Source organism: Humulus lupulus, chromosome 5 (assembly GCF_963169125.1).
Source record: "Humulus lupulus chromosome 5, drHumLupu1.1, whole genome shotgun sequence".
In the NCBI taxonomy this organism is placed as follows: Eukaryota; Viridiplantae; Streptophyta; class Magnoliopsida; order Rosales; family Cannabaceae; genus Humulus; species Humulus lupulus.
In genome coordinates this window covers 215,507,522-215,531,228 of record NC_084797.1, presented here as the reverse complement: position 1 = coordinate 215,531,228, position 23,707 = coordinate 215,507,522, and positions in this window count along the sequence as shown.

Sequence of the window (23,707 nt, the reverse complement as noted above, 5' to 3'; positions counted from 1 at the left end):
TACTTACCTGAGGTTGCTTAATGCGTAGAGTATCAGGGATCTCGACATCAGGAAGATTCATAGAGAAAAAAAGATTGAAAGCGCTCACGATCACTGATACAATCTCCTCACGGTTATTTAGCTCTGAATTCACCGGATCACAACAATAAACATGATATGCATATGGTGCCAAAATAAGCAACATCCAATGTTCACTGTATAAGAAAAACAAAAAAATTATAGCTCAAATGTTAAACAAAGAAATTATTGATATGGGTCGGAAAAATGACAAGTTTTTAAACTTACCCATGGTTCCAAGGGACAAGCATAACTTGTTCTTTTGATTTTACGTCATTGCAACGTCTGAACAGATTCTGAACACGATCGTCGAATGAACTCCCTTGAGTGGCGACGATATTAGGATTGACAAATAAAAACTTATTTTGGCGACCTTGTTGTACCACATATCTGTAAATGAACCTAATACAAAAATATGAAAAATTGTTATATGAATGAATAAATCAAATTAGAAAATTAAATGAACAAACTTATTTGTCAGATATATACCTCATGTAGCTGACGAGTACTGCTTGTCCAATCTTCTCCTTTCGAGCAAACTGAAGTATGTCATCCTTAAATATATAACAGTGAGACATATCCTGATCAAAAACTTCAGACTCTATGCCTAGATTGACACACTCGCCATCATCCCAATGAGATACGATATTCTGTAATCGTTCCAATGGAGTTTGGGCCAATTGTGTTGGAGGAGTTTGTTGTCGTCTTCTTTCTCGAGGTTGTTGTGTTGATGGAGCTCTTGGTCGTTGTGATCTGGTCCTACTTGTAGAGGGAGTCTGTATACAATTATATCAACAATTAAAAAAATTACAAACAAATATAGAATTGTAAAGATAATTATGTAAAAACATGGCATCACCTCATGAGTTACATCTTCAGATATAATGACAAAATCCTTAGGCCACGCTATTGGCGTCCCAATGGCCTGAGCAACTATGTACATGTCCAAATCAGGATATGCAAAAGGGAGAGGACAGGTTGGCTTAAGAACACTCGTAATCATAACTTGGAAGTTGTTGCCTGCCTCTCTTTCAATGAGTGTACCTGATGCAACAATGTTTGAAACCGAACCAATTGCTAATTGGCATGCTCGGCCCTGCATAAGAAACATATTATATACAAATAATCATGTTGAAGCAGTAAAGAAATTTATTTGGTTTCAGAATATTCAAGAAAGTTTAATTACCTCTTGCAAAAGCGGTTGTAGTGCAACAATGTGGTGTTCTGCTTGAGGCACTACTGGGTCCGGAGTATAGTAGGACGCCTGCGCTGGTGGCACTGGTGGGTCGGGCACATAGTATGATGATGGCGCTGGTGGGACTCCAACGTTAGATCCTGACCCGCTCTGTTGGGCCAATAATTTTCTCAAGAGCTCATCTTGTTGTTGAAGGCGCTCTTCTAGGCGTTGTGCTTGTTGACGATGCTCTTCTTCTTGTTTTCGAAATCTTTCTTCAAATTCCTTTCTAATGTCGTCATTCGAAGAAGAGGCTTTTGATTTATTTTTCGTTGAGGTAGGTGTTGGAGTATTCCAATATACTGAGCGGGACACACCGTGCCCTCCAGCCCTAACACGTCCTCGAGGCTCAGGAGTGCCCAACGCCCTCGTCAGCACATCATCAGGGCCATCAGGTGCCCATTTACCCTCAGCTTGGAGTTGCCGGTAATGATCCTGTGAAACAATATTCACATAAAGTTATATATATAAGCTAATAATTTGACATATCAACATTATTAAATATACCCCTTAAGAATCTTCATATATCGCTCAAATGGATACATCCATCTTAAATAAACTGGGCCACAATATCTTAGTTCTCTAACCAAGTGAACTGTCAAATGGATCATTATATCAAAAAATGCCGGCGGGAAATATTTCTCCAACTCACACAATACCTCAACAATTTCATCTCTTAACTTAGGTAACTTTAGCGGATCAATCACCTTACAACACAGTGACTTGAAAAACAAGCATAACCTTGTGATTACATCTCGAACTCTCCTAGGCAACACAGATCGAATGGCCACTGGTAGCAAATGTTGCATTAGAATATGACAATCGTGAGATTTCATGCCAGTCAGAATACAACTTTTCATGTCTACCAATGACCTTATATTTGAGGAATATCCGTCTGGAACTTTTATATTAAACAAACATCTGCAAATTTCCATTCTTTCCTCTTTAGTAAGAGTGTAAGCTGCAGGAGGTAAATATGTTCGTCTCTTATCTGGTTTTGGAGTCAATTCATCCCTTATACCCATTGCAACCAAGTCTTGTCTAGCCTTAATTCCATCCTTAGTTTTCCCAGGAATATTCAACAAAGTGCCAATCAAACTATCACATACATTTTTCTCTATGTGCATAACATCTAAATTATGACGTATAAGTAAGAAAGGCCAATATTCAAGTTCAAAGAAAACAGATTTCTTTTTATAACACCCTTTTGGCTCTTCCACAACCTTGGCCTTGCGACTACGTTTCATCTTTGTAGGTGTACGAACTTTGGGCTTCCCTAACTTGAACACAATTTTAGACATCTTCTCAAGTACTTGGATCCCATTCAATGGCTCAGGAGCCTCTTCAAACTCTTGTTTACCATTGAATTCCTTCTTCCAAGTCCGAAGTTTATGCGTATTAGGCAAGAACTTCCTATGTCCCATATAACATATTTTCCGAGAGTGTTTTAAGTATTCAGAACATGTTTTTTCTTGACAAACGGGGCAAGCTTTATATCCTTTCACACTAAACCCAGATAAATTTCCATAAGCAGGAAAGTCATTAATTGTCCACAATAAGACCGCTCTAAGATTAAATTCTTCCTGCCTATATGCATCATAAACCTTAACCCCTTCATCCCACAAAGTTTTCAAGTCATCTATAAGAGGAGCTAGATAGACGTCAATATCATTACCAGGTTGTTTAGGTCCTGATATCAACAAGGTCAAAATTGTAAACTTTCTCTTCATACACAACCATGGGGGTAGATTGTAAATAACAAGCATAACAGGCCAACAACTATACTTACTGCTAAGGGATGCGTGTGGATTAAACCCATCAGTCGAAAGACCTAGACGGATATTACGAGATTCATTTCCAAAAGAAGGCCACTTCAAATCAACTCTCTTCCAAGCAAGGGTGTCAGCTGGATGTCTTAATTTACCATCCTTTATTCTTTCATTAGCATGCCACGACAAACTTTTAGCATGTTCGGCATTTCTAAACAATCGGATGAAACGAGGAATTGGCGGAAGGTACCACAAAACTTTGGCAGGTACTCCTTCCTTGACATCGTCACCATTTCTTTTCATTTTCCATCGTGAATCACCACAAGTAGGACACGATTTTGCGTCTGCAAAACTATTTCGATACAATATGCAATCATTAGGACATGCATGAATTTTTTCGTACTGCATGCCTAATGAGCATAATGTCTTCTTTGCCTCATAAAATGAAATTGGAATTTCATTAACTTCAGGCAATAACTCCTTCAAGAAACCAAATAACTCAGTAATGCTTTTATCACTCCAGCCATGTTTAGCTTTTAGATTGTACAACCTAAGCAGCGCAGATAATTTTGTAAATCTTGTACAACCAGGGTAAATTGGTTTCTCAGCATCATTAAGGAGTGTCTCAAACTTATTTGGGTCTACTCCTGATCCATAATGTGCGTCGTCAATCATTTCATCTAATGGATCCCAGTTCTCCTCCAATATATTCCTCCTCACTCCTTTTGGTCTACTTGGCAGAGTTGGAGCAATCGGAGCTATCTCCCCATGGTAATACCAAATTGTGTAACTCTTGTCGATCCCATTGAAATATAAGTGTTCTTTAATCTTTTTAAGATCCATCTTTTTAACATTTCCACACTTAAGACATGGACAATAAGTAAAATTTGGGTCTTTCACATTTTCTGAACAAAACCTTAAGAACAAATCGACCCCGTTCCTAAATTCCGCAGATAACCTATTCGCTGACATCCATTGTTTATCCATATATTCTCCTATGTCTATGGAAAAGAAAAGAAACAACACTAAATAAGCACGTGATAAAGTTGTATGTCTATATAAAACTAATTTTTTATTATCCTAGATAAAATCGAGCAGCATTTCCCCTATAATAGTGACCTAACCATCTGCATGTGAATATCAAAACAAACAATTCAAACAACATACAATAAGTTTCTTCCTTATAGAATGTCTATATAAAACTAATTGTTTATTATCCTAGATAAAATCGGGCAGCATTTCCCCTATAATAGTGACCTAACCATCTGCATGTGAATAGCAAAACAAACAATTCAAACAACACACAATAAGTTTATTCCTTATAGCTCCGCAGCACACAGTAAAATTTATCAGAACCTACTTCACTAATACACACAAGTTCTCAACCTTCCGTTATCACCGCAGCACACAATTTTAATCTCAGAACCTACTTCACTATGGATGAATATTTAAGATATTCAAACTCCTCTAACATTTGTTTAATAATATTAAAAGTAGAAGTAAGAGAATATATATGTACCTCTTGCAATCTTTAATCCAAAAGCTAGCAAAGTTACTTCACTTAGTAATCAAATTCGCTATTAAATCCACAAACCAATAAAATTAAATTAATAAATAATAAATAAAACATCACTAAATATCTAGCAATATATAACGTATTATTGTAATTTTAGAAACTTAATTACCTCAAATGTGTGATTGATATTGGAATTTTGATGCAAAATACTCTCTAAAATCTCACCACAAAAATCATAACCTATGAAATTAAATTAATTAATATGTTAAACATTACTAAACAAATATCACTAAATATCTAATAATAGTAAATGATATTGGTAAACAAATAAAAAAAATCTCAATGTGCCGCTAATTATAACCTCAACAAAAAATCAATATAAAATTTCATAACCTAAAAACTTAATAATAAACAAAAACATAAAAATTTTAATATATTTCTATTTTATAAATTATTTAAAAAATTTATTTTAACATAACTATATATATAACAAAATAGTTACAATTTAAAAAAAAATTCAAATATACAAAAATATATGTAAATTTCGAAATAAAAATTGATAAAAATTTAAAAAAATCATGAACATATATACTCTAATGAAATATATACAATGTGATAGGTTAAATTAAAAAAAAAACTATAAAATCATAAATCCCTAAAAACTTCCATTGAAAAACCACAAAAACATACAATGTATATAAAAAAATGCATAAAAATGTAAAACTAACACAAAATCATGTATATTACTCATCCTAATGCAAAACCTATGATTTATTTGCAAAATAATTAACTAAAAATCAAGAAAATAAAAAAAAACTTACCTTAAAACCCTAAAAACGCAGCCCCAAATCGCCCAATTCTTCTCTGGTTTGTGCTCTCGGGTTCGTGTGAGGAAGAAGAAGGCTGATTTGGTAGTGGTATATAAGAGGAGACATCCAACGTCTCCCACTGGGAGACGTGGGACACGTGGCACGTCTCCCAGTGGGAGACGTTGGATGTGCATGGGAGTACATCCAACGTCTCCCACTGGGAGACGTGCCACGTGTCCCACGTCTCCCAGTGAGAGACGTTGGATGTGCATGGGAGCACATCCAACGTCTCCCACTGGGAGACGTGGGACACGTGGCACGTCTCCCAGTGGGAGACGTTGGATGTACTCCCATGCACATCCAACGTCTCCCACTGGGAGACGTGCCACGTGTCCCACGTCTCCCAGTGGGAGACGTTGGATGTACCCATAAATCACTACCAGCCTATTTCCAACGTCTTCCACTATTTTTAATGTCTTCCAATTGTAACCATTAATATGCACTTTCAATGTCTTACACCATTAGCCATTTAAAATCCCTTCTAATTTTTAATGTCTTACACCAATGGTGTAAGACATTGTAGGGAGTCATTGAAAGTAGAATTTGTTGTAGTGAAGGTACACATTTTGTACATGTTGTTCTTGCATATGTTTAAGAAACTCTATGATTTTATGTGAGAATGTATGCTTAAAAGATAAGGCAATTAAATAAAACATGTGCTCAATTTTTATTTTAAAAGTTGTGAAGTAGGAAACCATGAATGCCTAAGGTGATTTATAAAGTATATGTTATGATGTTCTTACCAAATTTTAAATTTATCACAAATAACATGATTTTATGAATGTTGAGAGTTCTAGAAAAGAATACAAGGTATATTGTTTTTCTTAGTTTTGTAAAATTCAAAAAAGCTTGAATTAAAGTTGAGTATTTATTTTGAAAAATGGGTTTCCAAAATAAATCATTAGATAGTAAACAAGTTTATGCTTTTGTGGATTTAAGCCATGATTATTGTGAATTGTATAAGATTTTTTAAATTAATTTTATGCTTATTGTTGGAGTGATTTTACGAGGAAATATAGTAGCAAGCATGATATGATACTAATTGGAAATTAAATTGTAAGTTTGAAAATGCTAGCTGGATTTTTGTAAAATTGTCAAGAAATAGAGAGTATGATAATTCCAACTTTGATTGGGCTTTTGAGAATGGTCTCACGTATGTATGTTACATGCAAGTAAACTTTTATGCATATTTATATGTTATTTGATTAAGTCTAAGGTTCTTGTTTAAAGATCATTGAGGATTGATGAGTAAAATGACATTTTTGTGACTTTATGTGAGTCTTGCAAATATGACTTGATGTATGAATTCTTGTTAGAGTTAAGATTGTGGTGCAACTTGTGTGAGATAGGTACCACGCAGGATATGCTTGAAGTGTTCATGTGTGTTTTACATGATATTAAGATGAGTGTTTGATTGTTATTCTAGGCTCGTTGTGAAGTTATCCCGCTCTCTTTATATTGCTTGGACTTAAGTAAGGAATTTTACTAGATTTCTATGAGTTTTGTTTAGGATGAATGAAAGTTAAACTGAAATCTTGAGCTGAGTTGTTATGATATTTTGTTGATCTGTTGTATGATTGTATCAAAGAGAACAGAGTGTTGCTATCATTTATGAATGTGACACAACAAAGAGAAAAGAGTGTTGTTAGTATGCTGAACGCGGTACAACATAAGAGTTACTAAGGTATGACGTAACTCAGAGGGTGAATGCTCCAAAAGGCCCCAAGGGGCAGAGGAGGTTATAATGGGATGAGTTTTTTTCCTAGTTTTTCTCACAGAGATTTTACTTTATTTGCTTGTGATTGTTTCCAGATAAAGTATATGTTTATTATGGAATGTCTGTGTTAATTCGTTTTAAAGTCAAAGATGTTGAGAATAGATTTGTATTGTATTTCCTTGATACTTGTTCTTGTTTGTACTTCATTGCTGGGATTTTAGCTCACCCCTTATTTTTCCCCTTTCGGGTGGACGTTAGGGTCTGTTTAACATGCATGGTGGGCTGGGAGTTTCCAAAGTCATGTATGTATGCCGTGGAGAGCTGTGGACAGAAACGATCCAAGAAATTCCAAGAGACATATTTAAGATTTCTTATGTTTACTTTAAATTTCAGTGGGATTTTTTTTTAATTTTCTTATGAATTGCACAAAGACACTTTATTTTATTTTTAAACAAATGGGTACATATTGCATTTCTTTTATAAGATAATTATTGACATTCTTCTATATTGGATAGTTGACATAGGGTGTTTATGTAACATCCCAATTTCTCTAATAAGGCTTAGGCCTTGAGTACGGGGCCAAGAGGGCAATAATTGAATATTATGTGCATATTTGTGATTTTATGCATGATTATATGAATTATGTGAGTTATATTATAATATGACTATATTGGCATGTTTAGGAGTATTTGCATGCATGTGGGCCCGTTTCTTATTAGAAGAGAATTTTCGTAATTTTGGCATGTTGAGGGAATACTTGTATATATATGTGCATATCAATTAAGACCACATGATTATGTGGATATATTTGAGTTGTTCGAGCGAGCAAGTTAGCGATTTAGTCATAACTGGGTCAAATATCCAGCTGGGGTGAGCCTAGGGGTATTTTAGTAATTTAGTACATTACCGGGATCTATCGAGTAATGGGAAATCATTTAGTGATTATTCGAGTATATTGGAAATAATGGGAATTGTGAGGCATTAATTATGATTAGCGGGAAAAGTGGTAAAAGACTCATTTACTCTTGAGGGCATTGGAGAGGGCATTAGTGGGCAAGGGGTATTTCAGTCCTTTCCTTTCTAAGCAGTGACTTAGTCACTTGGGGCTTCTCTTAACAGAGTAACGAAGCAATCTATTTCTCTATCTCAGTTATCACTTTCTCTCTAAGTCCTCTTGATGTGCCTTGGAATTCTTTGGGAATTTTGAAGCTAAAGCTTGGAGTTTGGTGCTAGGAGTTGGTTAGCAGCAGCCTATGGTCGTTTATACCAACTGAGGTAAACTCAAAACTTGGTTTTGATTAAGTGTTCGTTTGGTTTTTTTGTATGTTTTGAGTTTTGAACTCAAGGGAGGGTTTTTAATTTTTGGTGATGTTTTAGTTGGTTTTTGGTGTGTTTGAGTTGCTCTGGATGTATTGTTGATGTTTTGAGACTGGATTATGGGTTTGGTATCACTTTGGGGTGAATTTTGGAGGAATTGGCTCGGGGAAAATATCTGAAAAATTGGGTTCGCAGGGGCGCGCTGCGACCCTGTTCTTTGGGCATCGTGACCCATATGAACTCATAGAACAGGGGAGTGCCTCAACAGCCTTGGCGCCGCAGCTCTAGGAAGGTTGCGCCACTGTGCGTGTCTAGTGTAATTGAGGGATGGGCTCTCTAATTTGTGGAGAGTCGCGACTCTAATTGTGGGGGCGCTATGATTCTAATTGAGGGGCGATGCGGTGCAAATAGTGGTTATTGGCCAAATTAGTTTCAGGTTGCGAGAACCCGAACCTAAGGGCTCGGGAAGGTAACTACTACCCGGTTTAGTAGAATTTGAAGTCCTGAAGACTAGGACTCAGTCCGGAAGTCTTTATTTATTTGATATTGATGGATATCGCTTATTATGGTTGTGAATAGGGTACCGCTAGGGCCCGGGACGAGATCGTGCTCGAGGGTCGTTCATATTAAACTTGGGCTTGGACCAGAGGTAAGAAAACTGCACCCAATACGTGATGTATGTGATTAGGGCTTGGCCCAGTTGTTAAATATATATTTGATTAGGGCTTGGGCCCTTATAAATGTGCATGATTATGATTATGATTATGCTTGTGATTGTTTGATTAAGCATGTTGAATGCTCTGTATCTGGATAATTGTTATATAATGTATGTTTGTTTGCATTATCTGATTGAGAAAGGCTTGACTTATAAGTCAAGGCTGGCAATAGCACATTGAGCGCTAGTCTTTATGGTTAGGCCTAATCAGGGGCGTATTATACGCTTTTCCGACCCAATGGTCGTGGAAAATTAAAGCGTTAGGTACCCTGGGCTAGCTCTAAGGCTGGTTATACATAATATAGGGCAACGGGCCCCAGGGTGACTTATTAGTCCCATATTCTAGGGCACTGGGCCCCAGTATGACTTATTAGTTAGTTAATTAGGGTAACTGGCCCCGATATGATGCTGTAGTCATTTACATGAGTAGAATGCATGAATGAGTAGGGTAATTACTGCTAGGCATGCTTATTATGATTCGGTAACACATTATTAACTGCTTATGAACATGTTTAAGTTTTCTTGCTGAGCCTTGGCTCATGGGTGCTATGTGGTGTAGGTAAGGGGAAAGGGAAGTTGGACCAGCCATGAGTTGGAGAGCTTCAGTGGCGACGTGTACATATGCGGCTGCTCGACCACCACGGCCGGGGTTTCTCAGAGGAACTAGGGTCGAACCCTATTTTTCCACTTAGGTCAGCTATTTGTAACTTTTGAGTTGTAATTACCCTTTGAGCTGTAAACGAATTTGTAAATGTTTATTTTGGGATCCCATGTATGAACTTAATGTTTTAATAAAATGATTGTTCCTTTCATTTAAAATTTTTAACCATAAGCCGTTAATCACGTTTAGTTGCACATTTATGGCTAAATGACTCATTTAGCGAGTCTAGCACTATTTAAATACACAGTGTAACAGTCTTGGCTATCCATGACATTACAGTTTACAAATGGTATCAAAGACAAGTTGTTCATTTTTCAAGGAACCCCTCTACATACATACTAAAGAGTGAGAAAGTCTCATCTCATCGTGTCGTAACTATATTTTCTACTTGCTTTTAAGTTTTAATACTTTGGTTGTAGACTAGTCATTTTGCCTCCAATAATTAGTACGTCTAGAAAGAAACTCCCTAAAAAGATTCGTGAGATTATTAAAGTTCGTATTGATGAGATTAACAATGGGAGTGAAAGGATTTCTATCCTTCAAAAGACCACTACTACTTGTGACCACATTGAGTGGATGGTTAAAAGGAGGAGATCATTCATTTGGTCTATCGAGCAGTACTAGGTATTAAGGGTAGCATTAGCTATGTTTCCTAAGGCCATTTTAAACCTAACCATGATGTGGAATGATGTGCTTCAAGATACTCCGGAGCCTAGTAGATGTAGACACCTCATACATCAATTCTTGGATATGTATGAGTTTCACCGAATGGATTTGATCCCCGTGTCTAATAAGGATGGAAATATAATGGAATGCTAGGAATTGGTGACCACTCCTATGGGGAGGCGGCACGTCGGGAGGTGCTCGATTCAATACCTGATGTAGACGACAGGGACTATGCAAGAGCTAGTGCGCATAGTTATTTCCACAGCACCGAGGAGATGCTAGACTATGACTCTAGAGATGAGTCTACTAATCTATGGGTCTTATAGAATAAATGAGATTTATGGTGGACCTAAAATGGGTATGTTTTAAATCTTTATAACTCGCAAGCGCACGAATCTTATATGAAGTATAGTGTTTGTGTAAACACGAGGTCAAACTCAAAGGAGTTGTCTAAAATAAAAAAAGAAACTATTTTAAACCAAAATTAAATAAATTCTAACTAGCTCCAAAGATTGATGAGATTTCTTGTCAAAAAATAAAATAAAAGAATGAAAAATAAAGATATTTAAGAGAAGAAAAATAAACAATATAGAATTGTAAACAAGTTGTAATAGGAAGATTATTAAGATAATAGAATCCACAAAATATAAGCTTAATAATATTTATAAGTATATTGATTCTCAAGTTTTATTGATAGTAAAAATTAATCAAACTATCGTCTCTTCAAACTAGATTTTCCATTTAAGCACGAGTTATTATAGAAATATAGGATTCATCTTCACTTTTTAAGATATAATTTCAAAGTATTTAGTGTGAATCAATCTAAAGAAACAACAAATAAATCAATGAATATTATTTATAAGGCAAAACATAATATTTTTGTTCTAAGCATTTGATGTGCACAATTTAATGGCACACCTTAATCAAAGAATATTATGATTTTGCACTAATGAAAAACAAAGTGTAAATATGAGCTAACAATAAAAAAAATACATGATATTTAAGATGAAAGAAGATATTTGAAGAAGAAAAATCCATAAATTTTGTTGCATAAATAGGAAATCAACATACAAAATAAATACTATCTAGTTACATATTGTTTCATCATCACCTTAAAAATCTTAAAAATATTAGAAACTCATAACTAGAATAGAAATTACAAAACAAAGAGAATACATACTTGAAAAATGCTCTTGAAAAGACATTAAAATGGAGGAGAGAATGGTAGAGAGAAATGGTAGAAAAGATGATAGTAACCACCAAATTCAAGCACCCAAAAATGGTCTTCAAATTACATATTTATAGCCAAAATGAGATTATTACAATAATCCATTTAAATTGATTAGATTAATTAAATTAATAATAATATGGTAAGTAGGGGTAAATTCTAGGGTGTCATGATGAATTTTGTAGTGAAATGTGTAGAAAAATTGGGTAAAAAAAATTGCCATTTGAGGGACAATGGGACAAGGAGACAATATGGGCTTAAGAGAAAAATGGCAGTTGGGGCTGGTGGTTGCTGGCAGGTGAAGGCTTCGGGCCTGGGCTTCTGGCGAGCCCACGGTCTGGTTGGGAGAAGGAAACGGACCTTGGTAGGCAGTTGGGCCGAATGGAACAGTTGGGGGCGGGCCGAAGGCTGGGTAGGTCCAAGCGGGCTGAAGGCTGGGACATGGGTGCGGGTCGGGTCCAGGCAGGTCGTGGGTGCGGGTCAGGCGCCTGGGGCAGCTATAGGCGTGGGCTGGGCCGGCTAGGACACAGACCTGGGCTAGTGGGCTTCAGCACCATGAGCTGAGGCTTTTCAAAAATATCAATTTTTTTTCTTTCTTTTCCTTGAAAATGTCACTTTATTTTCTTCATTTTTCTTGCTTTTCAATAGCCCAAAAATACAACATAATTCCTATAAAATAAAATAAAATTAAAACTAAATATTTTCAATAATAAAATATACAACATAAGTTTCGTGAAAATACAAATTAAAACTTAATTTACTTTGACATTTAAGTTCAATAAAATCAAATTTTTAACTTTTAATCTAACCAACACTACAGTCAAATAATTAAACTATAACATATTATAATAAAATATCTATAAAAACATACAAAAATCTATAAAATCATGATAAGACAAATAAATTCAAAATTACTTAAAAAACTTAATATTAAAAACTCAAGAACTAAGCAAGTGGTAAAATAACTTTATTTTGTAGAGTTATCAATTTACTATGTTTGAAATTATTTTAAGTTGGATATTTGGAATATTTTGAACATTTTAAGGATTTAAGTAATTATTATAATTGGTATATTTGCAAACTTGGATTCTGTGTGAATGGATATAAGCATGCAGATTAAATTCGTTGAAATATCAATTAAGACTTTAGTGCTAATCAATGATGTGAATTTCCTCCTCTTATGATGGTTTCTTTTGTGCTTAGAACATCAACATGTCTTCTAGAAGAGATACGCAAGGGAGAGACGCTAGGGCTGGTAGAGGAAGGGGTAGAGGTTGCGGTAGAGTCGCCCCTGCCAACCCAAACGTAGCGGAAATCTCAGACATACAAGTACCTCTGGTACAACCAGCTGCACTAGCTACATCAGTTGTTGACCTGGCTGCAAAAGTGGCACGACTAAGAGATCATGTAACGCCCTAAACTCCAGGGACTATTACGGTGTGCCTTTTAAACTGTGTTAAACTTGCTAATCAAGTCATTTGGCCATAATCGTGTAACTAAATATGATTAGCAGTTTAGGGTTAAAATTTTTGGTTAAGATATAACGTTTCACTAAAACGTTTACCATATACATTGAGATCCCAAAAATATAATTTAAAGGTTAATTACAAGAAAATATTTACAACCAGCCGACCTAAGAAGCAAAATAGGGTTTAACCCTAGTTCCTCTTTAAACCCTTGGCTGTGGCGATCGAGCAGCCGTATATGTACACATCGTCACCTAAGCTCTCCAACTGAAGGATGGTCTAACTTTCTTTTGCCTTTACCTGCACCACATAGCACCCGTGAGCCGAAGCCTAGCAAGAAAACTCAATATGCTCATGAACAAGTAATAACATGTTTCTAAGTCTTAATAGGCATGCCTACCAGTAATAACCCTACTCATGCATGCAAGCAGATACAAATAAATATTTGTGGAGTCCTGTGCTTTGAGTAGATGACTAATAAGTCTCTTGCTCTGAGGTAGATGACTAATAAGTCTTTTTGAATAGTTGACTAATAAGTCACTCTCTAAATAGATGACTGATAAGTCTATCTTGATTAGATGACTAATAAGTCTATCTTAGTCAGATGACTTATAAATCTATTTCAGTCAGATGACTGATAAGTCTATCTCGGTCAGATGACTGATAAGTCCATCTTGATTAGATGACTGATAAGTCTACTGATAAGTCTGTCTCAGTTAGATGACTGATAAGATGACTGATAAGTCCATCTCGGAGGGCCCATACCCTCCTAGCCATGTGACGTGTAAGTCACCTTAGCCTTTCTGGCTTTGGCTCTAAATAACTAGCCTTTCGACTAGACAAGAACTTTTATTTTCATCGAACTTAAGGTCGGTCAATCATTTCATGCTTATGATGAAAATGCTTATGTCTATTAGATCTAATCTTTTCGGCTTGCCTTAAACACGCTAATACCATTCTTGACTCATAAGTCAATACCATACGACCAGTGCTCAATACTACTGCCGAACTTGACTAAGAAGTCACAGCTTCACAATTAATACTGACACCATTGCCGATTCTGACTAATAAGTCAGTGCCATTCACAAATAAGCAAGATTTTCTAAGCATTTGATATGCAATCAATGTCCACATTTAAACACTCAACATGCCTCATTAATAACCATGCATGTCACAAATGGGGTGCAGTTTCCTTACCTCTGGTTCAAGCGAGAAATAACAATTGAACGACCCTTGAGAACGATCAATCCTTTGATCCCTTAGCAGTCACCTAGTCATAACCAAATATAACCTCCAATTAATGAAATCAACAATGAAAGGGTCTTGACCTAACCCTCATTCCCGGGACCCCGAATTGTACCCAAACGGTGAGTAGATTTGATCCTGAGCCTTGGGAATTGAAACCCCAAGCCAAAACCCCTAAAAAATGCCTAAAATAAAAACCTGAAACAATAGGGTAGCACTACAGCGCTGCCCCCCTAGCGCTCCAGCGCTACAACCAGGGCAGTCTGGCCTTGGACAGTGCTGTAGCGCCCTTTCTTAGGCACTATAGCACTAGGACCAGGTTGGAACAACCCTGGTTCCTCCTCGTTCAAGTTTTCCATTTCCAACCTGAAAAACAAGCTTCCAAACTTCATCAAAACCCCCAAATGAACCCAAATACCATATATACAAGCCCTAGGCATCATAACCCAAGTAACCCTAGCCAAAAACTCCCATCAATTCCCATCTATCAACCACAAAATCCAAACTAAAAACCAAATGAAAACAGAGTATGAAACTAGAGTTTTAATGGCTAGAACCTTACCTCAAGCTCAGAATTACACCCTCTTCAATGGTGAAACATAACCCAAAACCCTCAAGGCTTGGTTCCCTAGCTTGGTTCCTCAAAAGAAGCTTCAAAATTCAAGAAGAAAGGAAGAAGAAAAGATGAACGGGAGAAGAAGATGAAGATGCTCTATTTCACTGCAGCTTAATGGTTTATATTTATCCTTAAGGTCAAAAGACCAAAATGCCCTCATGCCTAATTAAAACACTTAACAACCACCAAGGGCAAAATCGTCCTTTCCAACCTATCTCGTTAATCATAATTAACACCCTCCAATTCTTGTTATTCTTAATATTCTCAAATGCTAATAAATCACATCCCATTACCCTTTAATTCCCGGTAATGATCTAATCACCAAATTACCTCGAGACTCGCCCCGAGCCCCGAAACTAACCCCGTTATGACCAAACCGATAACTTGCATTCAAAAATCGTCTCATGCCGAATGGCTTGAACAAATCCACATTATAATGTGGTATTATTTATAATTCACCAACATGCATGAAATGATACAATTACGCCCTCAACGGGCCAAATTACCAAAATGCCCTTATAATAAAATGTGGACCCATATGCATGCATTTATCATCATATAATAATATCATTCACATAAACATGCATATAATCATTTAATGGCATAATAAATCAATTATGGCCCTCCCGACCTCCTAATCAAGGTCCTAAACCTTATTAGAAATTCGGGGCATTACAGATCAGTTGAGACAAATGGAAGATGAGTTGGCGCAAACCTGGCAAGCACCTCAAGCTCAGCAAGTACCGCTAGCACAACCAGAACCTCTAGCACAACAAGTGCCTCTAGTGCATCCACAAGCCCAATGGGCCATGGGTTTGAGCCAGTGTACGACAGGTTTAGGAAGTAATCCCCTCCAAACTTCGAAGGGAAGTTAGATCCTATGATAGTTGAGGATTGGCTATGGTCAGTTGAGGCCATTTTTGAACATATGGAGCTAAATGACCATCAGAGGGTCTCTTGCACTACTCACCTACTAAATATGGATGCTAGGATTTGGTGGGATGTGGTTAAGTAGAAACAAACTTTAGATACCATGACATGGACTAACTTAGTATAAGTCTTTATCAAGAAGTACTACAACGTTGTAGTGCTAGCAACCAGAGTTGATGCATTTGTGACACTGAAGAAAGACAGTATTTCAGTCACAAAATATGCCTAAAAATTTGACAAACTGGCAAGGTTTGCACCTGAGATAGTCCCAACGGAGGCCACGAGAGTTCAGAGGTTTTTAAGGGGACTAAAGCCTATAATTGTCAGAGATGTCAAGATGACTAGTACAGAGTTGGTTAGCAATGCTGAGATTTTGGACAAAGATTTAGATGTTGAGTACATGGAAGACCTCATATGGAAGGATAGTGCTGCAAGGAGAGAGGCCAGCAAAAATAATGCCTTACAAGAAAGTAACAAGAGGAAGGCCCAAGATGGTCAGAACGGCGACATTGATAAAAGGCCCAAGGTCACAACTCCCAATGGTAACCACAACAACAATCATATTCGTGGAAACAACTAGAACTGCATGACCGAGTTCCCTAATTGCCCAAAGTGTTCGCGCAGACATTTAGGAGAATGTCAGGCAGGCTCAAAAAAATGCTACAAGTGTGGTCAAGCAGTCCACTTGAAGAAGGATTTCCCACAGTGGAAGGCAGAAGCTGGATAGGGAAACAATGGTAATTTGATTCTATTCAGAGTCTTTGTAATAACCAAGGTTATTATTTTCTTATAAGCTCCTCAAATATGATCTTAGGTTAGATTTAGTTATGACTTGAGTGGTGGAATAAAGATTGCTTTAAGTTTAAATTATTTAAGTTATGATTTTATGACTTATAAATTATTATAGTTTGGTAATTATAATTATTTTAGCATATGATTAAATTAGTGTATAATTTATTAAGTATTAAATGCACATGTTATTTGATATAGTAAATCCTAAAATTGGCAAATTTTATAGAAATATCTTTTTCTTTAAAAGATAATCTTACTTTCCCATTATTGTAAGTTTTGGAATATTACTTTCCCATTATTGTGATTTTCAGAATATTAAGTTTCATATTATTCCTTATAAAGCTTGATTTTATCACAATATGATTATAAAGGGATGTTGTATCTTAGTTATATAAAAAAAATATTTTGTACTTACTAAAAATCATTTATGGAATATTTGTCTTTTATTTTTCGTGCAACTCAAGGTAATAAACTTCAGGAAACTAAATCTTTGAAGTAATTAATTGGTATTTCTATCTTGAGATATTTGATCTAACACAGGTATTAACTGTCCCCACCAAATTCGTATCTGTCGGATCCGAATCTTCTAAAAAAGGCAATTCTTCTTCAATCAATAATATCTTCAATTATTCTTGCTTTTATTAGGAGATTCTTTCTAAGTCTTTCTGAGCACGAAATGGACTCTATAAATAGACTTATAAGGCATTGAGAAAAAATGAACTCCTTGGTGCATAGTTTGTGAGTGAATTGTAATATTTGTGAGAGTTCCTTATTTGTAGTCAAGATCATAGTATTCACGTGATCTTGTATAGTAAAATGAGTATTTAGTTTTTGTGGTGAGTTTATACCATGTTCATGAGTGAATACACATTGTAATTTGAACACAACTTTTATAGTCTTTGGGAGAGGATTTTTACAAGCCTTGCATCAGGAGGATGCAAGCACTCACTGACCATTGAAGGGAGTTCAAGTGGTTGAACATTTCAATCAAGATCATATTAGTGAAGAGAAGTACAACAAGTTGCGGAAAACCTCAAGAGGGAGTCTTGTTTTGTTTAAGTCAATATTTTGTACTTGTGATTCTTTATTAATTGGTTTTATTCTCTTGGCGTGGCCCCAAGGAGTAGGTTATCCGAAAGGGTTTCTGAACCTTGTAAAAATTTGTTGTGTTCTTTATTGTTTTTGCACTGGTTATTATTGTGTTCAGTTTTTATCGTGGCAAGTTCGAATTCTATCCCGACAGATCTGAAATATGTTTCAACATTTAATTACCATTCTGCAGCTTAATTAATTCACATGTTTTAATTAATTTGGTAATTACTAAAAACAAAATTTCAGATATATTAAGAAGTGAACATATGACATCAAACCAAGTCTAAGTATTAGAATTAAAATGAAAACCAAAATAGCTTAGTCTTAGGTTTGACACAAAAATAGGAAGGAATTGACTCTTTTAAAATTTTAATGATAGGCAAGGTTAGATCTATTTGAATTAAGTGATTATGTGTCAAGAAGAACTATATAAATGGCGATTTAAAAGATTTAATTTAAGTAGTCAAATAACTAAGTAGAGATAGTAGTGTGATGGTTGACCTAAGAGTAGATAAGTAAATGAAGTTTTCGTAACTTTAGGGTGCTGTAACTTCAGACCTATTTTTGACCCAGTTATATTATTATTTTAGAAATAGTATTTCTACAAAGTTGTAGATCATTTAATTGTCTATTCAACGGAATAAAAATATCCTAAATCGGACTTCTACAGCTCTAGTTACATTAATTTTACTATAGGAGGGTCCAGAGTTACGAGATATATGATAGTAGTTTGGACTTTGACTAAAGTTTGAACCAAATGGAGACTGTATGACATACTTGGAGATAATGTAGCAACAAGAAGGGAGTAAGACTAGGCTATCCAAAACCATATAGTGGAGGGAAGGTTTAATTTTTAAAATTTAAGTTGAATAGAGTGGAGAAAATCAAGGAAGGGAGTTGGGATTTGAAGCTTATAAATAGAGACTTACCCTTCACCATTTTTCTCACACTCAAAATGTTACACCCTAATTTCTTATAGATTATCGAGAACACAACGTTGGGTCTTAATCATAAATATTTCTCTTTTATTTAATAAAAACTTAAAAATAAATACATGGATCCATGGTTTTTACAAAAATAAAATACTTGTCTTTAACATAAAAATGAGCAACATTTAAATAAAAATCTAAAATAAACATTCTTGAATAAAAATAGGCTCACATGATCTTCCTTGACTATATGGTCCCCACGAGTACATCACGAAGCTCTTAGGTTCCCACTCGCCAACGACTTTTTTATCCTTAATTTCCTAAAATCACAACATCATAAGGAGTGAGCTTTTAAGCCCAGTAAGGCAAATACAAACAAGGGTTTGTCATATAATCAAACATAACATAAATTCACTAGAGTCATACAAACACAAACCTCTAGGTCATATCATAGCTTAAGTCGTAATTCTAAATCATAATCTAAGTCATAAATAAAAAATCATACTCTAAGTCATAAGTCATAGGTCATAAGTCATAGATCATAGATCATAAATCATAGGCCATACGTCATAATCATAACTATAGATCATAGGTAATAATAACAAGTCAGATATAATAAAAAGATAAGTGTTTATACAGGGGTGGCAATTAAGGCCTGGACAAAAGTATGTCATACACCAGACATAGGTCTGTCATAAAGTTTTGACAACTGATCCTACCGGACATAGCCTGTCATACATCATTGGACACCTTAGGTCCAAACACACTTACCCCTTTATTGTACCAGAAATTGTAGGCCATACAAACATAAACTAGATCATAATACTAAACTACCTAATTTTCCTTACCAAAAACCGGAATATTGGAGACAAGAGCGGGATTGGGAACTCCTAAAACTAAACATAAGAAAACCATAAGTTTCCAAAGAAATGAAGTTGAAGAAAAGATCTAAACCATCGATATAAGAACTTATCAAAAACTTTATGTTTCAAAGGAATTGAACACCTAACCAAAAGTCACTGTCACAAGTTAGGATTTGAAGAAAAATGAAAGAATAATAGAAACTATAGTGAACTAAACTTGAAGATAATGAATACCTTGGATAGCTTAGCACCTCGATCTATACCTCGAACACCAAAAATTACACAAAAAATTACTTCCCAAATGTTTATAAAATCTTTAGATTTGAAAGCTTTAACCCCAAAACCCTAGTGTTTCTCTCTAGAACAATCTTAGCAGCTTGGAGGCTATGAACTATGCTTGAATGATGAATGAAATGGCTGAGTGAAGGGTCCTATTTATAGAGTTCAAGGAGTGAAACTAACTCCCATTTCAATGAATAAATAAATTATTAAAAATGAATAAATTTGAATTATCTGTTCAACAGATGCGCAGAATTCGGTCAAAAACGTTCAGGAACGAGTCAAGGTTGTTGAGGGTTGTTTCTAGTTTCGAATTCTACGAAATTCAAAAATTGGCCACTGGAGCCAATATATCGCCTAGGGTAGGCGATATATCGCCCCTACCATGTTATTGAGGGTTCGTGGTTTCATTTGTGCAAAGTCGACATATTTTCCGTACCAATCATAGGTGATATATCGGCCCCTATATCGGCATACGCTGATATTTCAAACACGTTTTTGCCCATTTCAGGATAATTTGAAATTGATTAAAAATACTTTGACTGAGTAAAACATGATCCTAACAGATAATGGAAGGTTCTAGAGCTTCTAGATCTTTCTATTAATTAAACTATTCATCAAAAATACTTAAATCCTTAATAAACATGCTTGTGACAAGTGTCACGCTCTTAATTATTCTATCTAAACCTTAGGTTATAATAAATAATATTCTTAGGACTATATTCATTAATCAAACCTTATGATAAAATTAATATTTCTAAACCATAGGTTAACCTTATAAGATTCATAACTATTTCTACGAGTTTCTAACTAAATCCCGACTTTGACCAATATCCACGAAAACTAAAACTCTACAACTACTACTACTGCTATTACTACTACTATCTAGCTAAGTAAAATTTTGGGAAGCTACACAAAAGCTCTCAAAAATCTCTCATATCAATATCCATAGTCCCAAAAGCTCTCTTCATTTTGCCATAAACACTCTACATAGCCATAGCCGAAACACTAGTCTTTATAGTGCTCAGAATATTTTTCTTCTATTTTCTTTATTTTGCATTAAACACTATTGCCTTTCTAAACCCTATTATAGACAAAATATTGAACCTCATAAAGCCAATATATAGCTAAAATCTACCCAAGTATCCAAACTCTTGGTGTTGTTGTTGGAGATAGACATTAGAGAGAAGAGTCGGGATTTCATCATTTTTGTTCTAGGTTGAAGGTATGACTTTATGAGGTTTAGAAAATTCTAGAAAGTATAGTTTTATTATAAGGCTCTAATATAAATATCTTATATTGTATTTAAGTTTTATTGGGCGTTTTCTATAGCAAGCAATATCTTCTCTTTCTGTTTCTCTCCACACTCAAGGTGTAATGCCCTAGATAACCAAGACTGTTACGTTGTGTGTTTAAAATAGTGCAAGATTTTCTAATCAAGTCATTTTAAAAAAAAATGTGAATCTAAAGTCATAAAGATGTTAGGATTAAGGGGTTTTGGTCATAAATAGATCGTTTTCATTAAAATGAAATTTTAGTACATGTGATCACAAAACAGGGTTTAGAGGACGCATTTACAAAATTTCCAAAAGTTAAAAATAATCGAGGCCACTCTAATGGAAAAATACACATTTTAGGTTTCCGTCCCAGTACAATCCCTCGACCGTGGCGGCCGAGCAGTTGACAATGTACACCTCGCCCCAAGAGCTCTCCAACCAATGGTTGCACCATCTTACCCTAGCCTTTACCTGCACCATGTAGCACCCGTGAGTCGAGGCCCAACAAGAAAATCATAATATCATAGCATAATCAATAACGATAATCATATAATTCACAAGACATTAATCAATTATCCAGTAGGACATAGCATTCACTTAATCAGTGATAACAATCGATAAATCAACAATCTAACATCCAGGTATTCAGTATATCATATTCATCAAATTAACAACAGTAGACATATCATACAATAACTAGGGTCGACGCCCTTAGGCCGCACTCTCTGTTTAACCCACTGTCTTCGGCTCACTTAGGCTGAGCCCAGTGTTCATTCCACTGACTCTAGCTCGCTTAGGCCAAGCTCAGTGATTATCTAATTAACATCAGCTACAAGTGGCCAAGCCACGTCCTGTGCGCAAATATTAATTCTGGCACTCTTAGGTTGTTTATCTCATGCTCACATGGCATAATACCATCATACAACATTGCATACAAGTATAGGGAACTCTTAGTCCCAACATAGCCACATAACCGGGTGCAGTTTTCTTACCTTTTATTCCGAGCGGAGAAGGTGAACTGGTTCCGAGCACGGTCCTTAGCCTTGAGCCTTGGAAATAAACCTAGTCACAAGGGTCATTAATATCCATCAACTTCAAATCAGAAATAAAATACCTAGGGAATAAAACCTAGCCTCTGGGATCTCAATTTCTACTAAACTGGGTAATAGAAATTATCGTGAGCCCCTAAGTTCGAACCCCCAAGTCCTAAAAACACTTGAATTAATTTCAAGATCAAACTGCTCAGGCGAGTTGCGACTTGGCTCAGCAAGTCGCGACTTGCCCCAAGTCAGAGAGTAAGCTCCCAAGCCAAAGGGGAGGTGGGTCGCAACTTGGCCAGGCAAGTCGCGACGCGCCCCCAAGTTAGAGAGCACCCCAGGCTAGAAGGGCCACACGCGCCGCGACGCCCCCTGCCTAGGTCGCGACACACCTAATTCGACCAGAAAATTTTGGGTTTCTCCTCCTCCTTCTTCCCAACCAAGAACCCACGTAATCCCAGAATTTTCCCCTCAACTCAACACTAAACCAACCACGGATTTCAAGATTAAATTCCTTATTCCTAATCACCAAAACTCTAGCTATTACACCTTAATCATTATTTAACTCCAACCAGTGTTCATCACTCCAAATATCCAATCCAATTCTACTCAAATTCCATATTAACCCATGTTCCAAGCTTTAAACTACTCAGTCCAATTCTAAATATAATCTAAGCAATATTCTTAGCAAATCAACAGACCAAAACTTACCTCAATTATGGCTTGATTCCACACCAGTTTTAGCCTTAACTCCTAGCTTGAATCCCCTCAATTTCCTTATGTTTTCCTTAAAAAATTTCCAGCCCAAGCATAGCTTTTTCCATTCTTTCTTCCTAGCTTCCAATTTTAACAAAAGAAGAGTGAGAGAGAAGGGTACGTGAGAGAGAAGAGGCAGGGAAGTTCTACTTCCTTATGTTTTCTTCCTAAATAAATCAGTGTATATCCTCTCTTATGGAAAAGACCAATTTGTCCATCCACATACAAGTTAATCCTTTTGCAATCTAAGGGTCAAAATAGTCATTTACCCTTAATTCCTGCTAATTCCTCAAGTGTTCAATATTTACTTGTAACGACCCAAATTTACTATTAAGGCTTAAGGGTCTTGATTAGTGTGCCGGGAGGGCATAATTGGGTTATATGTGATTTAATGATTAAAAGTATGTTATAAGACTATTTGAATATCTGAGATGCATGACTATGTGTATTAGTATGCACGTAGGCCCTAATTAGGTTAGAAATGGCATAATTGTAATTTTGGTCATTGAGGGCATAATTGTAAATAAATGTGATTAATTGTTGAGACCACATTATTATGTGGATATATTTGTGATCTATGATTCGAGACGATCCTAGTGAGAGAGTTAGCGAAAAAGTCATGGCGGGGATTTATACCTGGCTCGGGGCGAGCCTGGGGGTATAAATAGGAATTTAG